General features: G+C 37.2%; 1 pseudogene; it reads left to right on the top strand.

Moving 5' to 3' along the window:
* Positions 1–1,688: 1,688 nt before the first annotated feature.
* On the top strand, positions 1,689–1,788 carry LOC127133877 (uncharacterized; annotated as a pseudogene).
* Positions 1,789–7,048: the final 5,260 nt, after the last annotated feature.

Here is a 7,048-nt window from a genome sequence, read left to right as displayed (position 1 = left end):
CTGCTTCTTTTATGCATTCATCGATGATATCCATGAAGTAACATGTATCTTCTATTGCAGGTGCTTTCAAGAATTGGGAAAGAATGAATTCAATTTTCTCTTCACCTACTTCGAAAGTGAGTCGTCCTCGTTTTACGTCTATGATTGCACCGGCAGTTGCTAAGAATGGTCTTCCTAGTATAATAGGTGTAGTATCATCTTCTCTAATGTCCATAATTGTGAAGTCAGTGGGAATGTAAAACTGACCTATGCGTACGGGAACGTTTTCAAGGATTCCTACAGGATATTTGATGGAACGATCTGCTAATTGCACAGACATTTTGGTCGGTCTTAATTCTCCCATTTCCAGTTTCTTACATATGGATAAAGGCATAATGCTAATTCCGGCTCCTAAATCGCATAAGGCTTTGTCTATGACAAATTTTCCTATGTGACAGGGTATAGAGAAACTACCCGGATCCTTGAGTTTAGGGGGCATGTTTTGGATTATAGCGCTACATTCGGCAGGGAGTGTAACGGTTTCGCTATCCTCAAGTTTCCTCTTATTAGAAAGAATTTCTTTTAAGAATTTAGCATATGAGGGCATCTGCGTAATAGCTTCGGTAAACGGAATCGTAACGTTTAATTGTTTAAGGAGATCAACAAATTTTCTAAATTGGCCTACATCTTTGGTTTTAACAAGCCTTTGAGGGTAGGGTATAGGTGGTTTGTAAGGTGGTGGAGGTACATAAGGTTCCTTCTTTTCTAGGGTTTCCTTATTACTCTCTTCCTTTTCCTTAGGTTCACTTTCCTCAGTTGATTTCTTAGGGTTTTGGTTTTCTATCCTTGGGTCAGACGGTCCTTCCACTTCCGTTCCACTTCTTAATATAATTGCATGAGCTTGGCTTCTCGGATTAGGTTGGGGCTGTCCAGGGAATGTACCAGTTGGTGCAGCAGTAGGTGCTTGTTGTTGAGCTACCTGAGATATTTGCGTTTCCAGCATTTTGTTATGGGTAGCCAAGGCATCTACTTTGCTTGCTAGTTGTTTAAGTTGTTCGCCAGTGTGTATGTTCTGGTTTAAGAAATCTTTATTGGTTTGTTGTTGGGAAGCTATAAAGTTTTCCATCATGATTTCCAAGTTGGATTTTCTAGGGGTATTATTGTTAGGATTGGATTTCTGATATCCCGGAGGTATAGATGGGGCTTGATTTGGAGACTGTCCAGGTGCGTATAAAGCATTATTACTCTTATATGAAAAGTTTGGATGGTTCTTCCAATTTGGGTTATAGGTATTCGAATAGGGGCTTCCTTGAGCATAGTTTACTTGCTCTGCTTGGATTCCAGTCAAGAGTTGACATTCCGCAGGAGTGTGGCCTTGGATTCCACAGACCTCGCAATTCTGAGTTATAGCAACCACGGCGGCTGGAGGTGATACATTTAAACTTTCAATTTTTTGGACCAAAGCATCCACTTTTGCATTAACGTGATCAAGGTTACTTATCTCGTACATGCCAGTTTTCGGTTGAGGTTTTTCCACCGTTGTTCGTTCGGTTCCCCACTGATAGTGGTTTTGGGCCATGCTCTCGATAAGCTGGTAAGCATCAGCATAAGGTTTGTTCATTAGTGCACCACCTGCAGCGGCGTCTATTGTTAACCTTGTATTGTATAAGAGACCATTATAAAATGTGTGAATTACTAACCAGTCTTCCAAACCATGGTGTGGGCAAAGTCTCATCATGTCTTTGTATCTTTCCCATGCTTCGAAAAGAGACTCGTTGTCTTTCTGTTTAAATCCGTTTATCTGGGCTCTTAACATAGCTGTTTTGCTTGGCGGAAAATATCGGGCAAGAAAAACTTTCTTCAACTCGTTCCATGTGGTGACTGAGTTGGAAGGAAGTGATTGAAGCCATCTTCTAGCGCTATCTCTTAATGAGAAAGGAAAAAGACGAAGTCGAATTGCCTCTGAAGTGACACCATTAGCTTTAACAGTATCAGCGTATTGGACAAATACGGATAAATGAAGGTTTGGATCTTCGGTAAGATTTCCAGAGAATTGGTTCTGTTGCACAGCTTGCAACAGCGAAGGTTTAAGTTCAAAGTTGTTTGCTTCGATTGCGGGCGGAGCAATACTTGAATGCGGTTCATCTTGCGATGGAGCGGCGTAATCTCTAAGAGCACGAGCTGGTTCTGCCATCTCGGTTAAAGAAGGAAGATCTTTGAGATCAGGAAGGTCTATAGGAGGGAGATTGTTTTCAGCACGATATTCCCGAATTCGTCGTAAGACTCGGAGATATAGTTCGATATCGTTGATTCGTAAATAGAGCGGCTTGCCTTGAGAGCGAGTGCGTGGCATACAAATCAACGAAAGAAAGAATAGAAGAAAAAGAAACCTTAGTCTCTACAGCGTAACGGAAGAGTTACGATATCGATTAAATAGAAGTCCCCGGCAACGGCGCCAAAAACTTGATCGCTCGACTGTGTGAGTCGAGAATGGGATACAAACTGCAAGTGCACAGTTCTATCGCGTAGTTTTAAAAGATATCGATCCCACAGGGACTTATGAATCGATATACCGTTATCTAAGGTTACTACGTAAATCTAAGGTGAAAATGTTTGATTGTTTGGGGAAAAACTAAGAGATAAACTAAGATCTAGATTAAATAATAATAAAACGGATATCGGTATGTAGTTCGTCAAAACTAGGGAATCAAGTCTTTGTCGGTTTCTTGGTTTTAAAATGAATCGTTTCGGTTAACTTTATTGGTTAAAGGTTTTATCTCAAACTCTCGCTCTGTTGAATAAACCATGATTTTATATTAATGTAGCTGTCACTTATAATTAAGTCAAAAATCATATTTTGAAAACAATAAAGTTGCAGAAACTCCTTTTAAGAAAATACTGACCGTTTTAAACACCCTTATCTCAAACTCTCGCTCTGTTGACTTAGGTTATATAATCAAATCCAAATGCTTAACTCTCGTCCTCACATTCAATCTTTAAAAATACTTTTTGGAAAAGGTCAGAATTTAATTAACTCTAAAACTTGCTCTCGCCCTGATCTAGAATTAATGCCTAACTTACACTGTCCAGTTAAAATCTCAAACTCTCGCTCTATTGGTTTTAACTTCTTTATGTCTTTTACTTTTGTAAAAAATCTTGTTATTAAACCTGTAAGTTGAGACCGTAAAAAGATTGATTTTGATTTTAAGTTTAGATAGACCGACTCAGTCTTGATCCCTTATTCTGCTTAACTTTACATACCGATACCTGGGCAAATTAGCCAGACATGCTAAATAAATAAGAATTTATATCATGCATAAACAGACTCATTCCAGGCAGATAATATAGATAAATAATAAAACAAAATATTAAATAATGATTAAAGAACCTGAATGCGTAATACAATAGTCTTGAACACTCCACCACAAGCCGGTAGGATTTGTTCTTGGATTCTTCAATTAAACAGTAAATTAAATCAAGGAAATAAAACTGGAATATAACGTAAGGTTAAATCCGGTATAAAGTTGCACAATAGTTTCCGGTGTAGAAACTATTATGCGAAAAATATCTAAAAGCTAAAATGGGAAAGGTAAATTTGCAAGGGAAAAAGAATGTAAAGCTTTCAAAAGAAATAAATAAAATAAACAATGCTGGAAAAGAAAAATAAGCAAAAGCGTGAAAAGAAAATTTGGCAGAGCTTCCGCAATATGAGCGTGGAAAAACTGAGCGAGCTTTAGGTTTTTGAGATGGCTATTTATAATAGTGTTGGCAACTGCTTTCCGTTTCTCCCATTCTTCAACGTGGCTACATGCACGGCGTGGATATAGGAGACCAACTTCTCAACGTTCTTCTTCCAGTCTTTCTGAGGGCGTTACTTGCGCCAAAAAGGTAGTGGAATTGTGTGACGCCCGTCACACTATGTGTGACGTCCGTCACAAGGCTGTTTTGCGTGACGCTCGTCACGCACCCTGTGACGTCCGTCACAGGCACAGCGTTGGTGACTTGTGCGCTTTGGGCTGGGCTTTGGCATTTGGTCCCTTTTTTCTCCTTTTTGCACCTCCTTTTCTTCCCTTTTTCACTTTTGCTTCAAAATGGATACCTGACATAAATAGCAAGGAAATACTGCATAATATCTGATAAAATGAGATAAACTAAAGTGAATGATAATATAATCTAATTGAATTAAGTCTTAAAATGTGATATAATTTCGTGTTATCAGGTATCTTGAGTAACTTCTCCAACAAGCTATCTCACCAATTGATCAAATTTCTCAAGGGGCACATTAAATTTCATCATATTATGCATGATCTACCATGAGCCAAGAAAGTCAACAGAATTGGAATTTAGCAAGTTGGTTGATGGTGGTTGGCCAGATGAATTCATCTGATCAAAACCGGGTCTCCCTAGACCCTATCTCATACAATTTTAACCATATGAAAATGATTACAAGAGAAACCTTACTCTAAATGACATTATAAACAACTTTCATGTTGAGACATAGAGCTAGTTTTTCTTGGAAAATCATTTTCTATGTTGAAACGTTATAGGTCATTTTGTTTAAACCCTAATTTGGAAGTCAACTTCCCAAGGCCATAACTTGCTCAATTTTTATGATATGAAAGATTTACAAGTTTCAAAATCAAATTCAATGTGTATACTTCAACTTTTATGTTTGGAGCAGGAGATAATTCAACTTCTTTGAACATGTGATATGAGGCTACATTATAGGTCACTTTTGACCTCTACCATTGATCAAGTGATTTTTCCAAACTTCAAAAATGCATAACTCTATCATTTCAAATCCAAATGACATGAAAATGGTGATCATTTTGAAGTTCTTTGAGAGAGTTACAACTTTTATGAAGACACGTTTCTCATTTGAAGCTCCCATAAAAAGTTAAGCAAGGTGGAATATTGAGACATATGGCTTGACACTTAGAAAATTTTTGATATGTCAAAATTTTCCAAACTTCCACCTCAAATTTCTCCAAGTTCCAAGATCCAAATGAATAGGTGTTCAACATCAAACTTGTTCCTCTTAACCTCACCTTTCGAAAGAGCTCAAATTCACTCATTTTGGACTTGAAATGCATAGGCTGCACATGGCTTAAACAGACTGATATCAGTTGGCATGAATCCAACTTCAAGTAACAATGTTCAATTGCCTTGCATTCCAAGCTTGCTTCATCACATATGATCATTCATTTTGGACTTCAAGCTATCATTTCATGGGCCTATGCGCGCCCATGCACCATGCTTTCATCATTTGCCAATTTTGGAAGGTTGAAAAGAGTGTGCAAATATCACATGGATTTGGCTATATATACAACTACATTTGCTCAGAAATGACACCCACATTGCGCCAACTTTGAATCCCCATTGAAAACCCTTCACTCTAAGAGGATAACCCTGATAAATTCATTTGAATTTGAGCTTGAGTCTCCACTGTTTTGGAATTCAATTCTCCAAGAGTCCATTGATTCTAAGCCTTTCTATTCCTCTCCTCCAAGCAATTGAAGTGAAGCTAAGCACAATTCAGATCAAGATCTAGCAAGTTCAGACCACCATTGAAAGTAATTTGCAAAAATTTTAAACTCTTGGATTCTCATTAATTCTGACTCAATTTCATTGATTCTTGAGTTGTCTGAAGTGCTATCAATGTAGGCAAGAAGATTGAGTTGCTTTGAGGCCAAATCGAAGCATCTCAGATCATGATCCTCATTTTTCAATTCCACATATCTCTCTCAATATATTTGGAATTAGACGAATTGGAGGTGATATTCGTGCTTAGTGATGTTTTTTCTTTAAGATCATGTCCCTATTTATTATTTTGGTGATGGTTCATCTTAACCAGATCGGTGGAGCTCACCGGGGAAGATGATCGGAGCTTTGGCTCCGGCAATGAGGTGTCTCACCTCGGAACCACTTGATCCAAGTCCCACGTGATAATTTGGAGCGTTGATGTTGATTACTTCATTTGCCACGCGGTTGACTAGGACATTGGTGGAACGCGCATTTTGGATCAGCAGATCTACCACCTCAATTAATGAGGGAGATCTGATGGTCCACGTATTTTTGAATTTTCTGAATTTCATTTTAATTCCATTTTCTTCAATAATTCATATTAAATTCAATATTGATCCAAAAACTATGGGACTTTCACAAAAAATTTCCAAATATTTTTCTCTTTCATATTCTGAATTAAAATTATTTTTTGGATAATTATTGATATTTTTCATGAATTAATTGATTTTTCATTTTTTTTAATTGTTTAAAAATATTTTTAAGTGTCCAAAAATTATGAAATTTTTTCTCCAAGGTCCTTTGACCTTATTTGACCTATGATAAATCTCATGACCATTTATTTGGGGTTTTGATGAGATTTTAGGATTTGGACAAAACATATTTGAATTTAATGTATTATTTTCATATTTTTTATTGAATAAATGCCATTTTAATTGTGTTGACCATTTGTATTGACTTAATTGAGTTTCTTATTTGTTGTTGGGCCTTGGTCAAGGTTGACATGACTTTGTCAAGTTAATATTATTGGATTTAGGGGATTGATGGAATGTACTTTTCATCTCCCAAAATGAATGAATAATATTAATTTGGTAAAAGTCCTCCTTTGACCAATTTGTGATCTCATTCATCCCTTTCCCTCTTCATCTAATTCCCCTTCTTCATCCATTTATTTCCATTTGGCCAATGACATCTCAAGTCCTAATGCTAGTTGATTGAAAGATTAACATGAGTATGGATGAGATTAGGCCACACCTTTTGCATATTTTTTGTGTGTGTGTGGTATGTTTAATGAGCATAGTTCATAATACTATGTCTCCAACATGCATTAACACCAAAAGTCCATTGCCCGGCCTCAAATAGTTGTGACTTCTACATAAGTCCAATTACGATTGCTTAACATAGCGCTAAATTTGTGACACAAAAGGCATAAGCATTCTAGTTAGTGAGATTGTAAGTCTCCCCTCTTGCATGGTATTGTGCGGAAACTTGGCCTTCTTTCCTTCCTTTGGAAGATATTTTGGTTCAAGGATCCATGCTTGTGGCA

The sequence above is a fragment of the Lathyrus oleraceus genome, chromosome 3 (genome assembly GCF_024323335.1).
Source record: "Lathyrus oleraceus cultivar Zhongwan6 chromosome 3, CAAS_Psat_ZW6_1.0, whole genome shotgun sequence".
Lineage (NCBI taxonomy): Eukaryota > Viridiplantae > Streptophyta > Magnoliopsida > Fabales > Fabaceae > Lathyrus > Lathyrus oleraceus.
Note: the sequence above shows the minus strand (reverse complement) of the source record. Positions and strands in the feature narration are given on the sequence as shown.